Raw genomic sequence first — 728 nt, 5'->3', positions numbered from 1 at the left:
TAGTTAGATGTAGATCCTATCATTCCTACATTATTATTCCAAAACTCACCTTTGCCCTTCATCATGGAGGTCTTTCTATGGAGTAGATATACATCTTTTTCATTCCTTTTTAACCGTTAAGTCGATATACCATATTTATTTAAGCATTCCTCATATTTAAGGACTTTGGCTATTTCCAGTTTTTGCTGTCATCAACAAATGATGCAATGAATACCTCTGAGATGCATCTGTGTACACATTTGTGTTTCTCAAAGATAGATACCTAGGGGTGAAATTGTTGGGTCACAGACATGTGCATTTCTACTATTGATGGACCCTGCCAAATTGCTTCCCTAAAGAAGGTGCCAATCAATACTCCTGCCAGCAATGCATGAAAGTTTCTTCATATCCTCATCCATACTTGATATTTCCAATTTTATTAAGTTTTATTAATTTTATTAATTAATCTGATGAGTGAAAAATATTTCATTGTTATTTGTATTTCCCTGACTAACAGTGAGGATGCACATCTTTTTTTGATATAACTTAACCATTTTTTTGAAGTTTTATTTTATTTTATTTTTTACTTTTATTCATTCATTTATTTATTTTTGGTTGCATTGGGTCGTCTCTGCACATGGGCTTTCTCTAGTTGTGTCAAGCAGGGGCTGCTCTTTGTTGTGAAGCATGAGCTCTAGGTGCGCGGGCTTCAGTAGTTGTGGCACGTGGGCTTCAGTAGTTGTGGCTCG

Source organism: Balaenoptera musculus, chromosome 12, assembly GCF_009873245.2.
Source record: "Balaenoptera musculus isolate JJ_BM4_2016_0621 chromosome 12, mBalMus1.pri.v3, whole genome shotgun sequence".
In the NCBI taxonomy this organism is placed as follows: domain Eukaryota; kingdom Metazoa; phylum Chordata; class Mammalia; order Artiodactyla; family Balaenopteridae; genus Balaenoptera; species Balaenoptera musculus.
The sequence above is the reverse complement of the archived record's forward strand: the minus strand, read 5'-3'. Positions refer to the sequence as shown.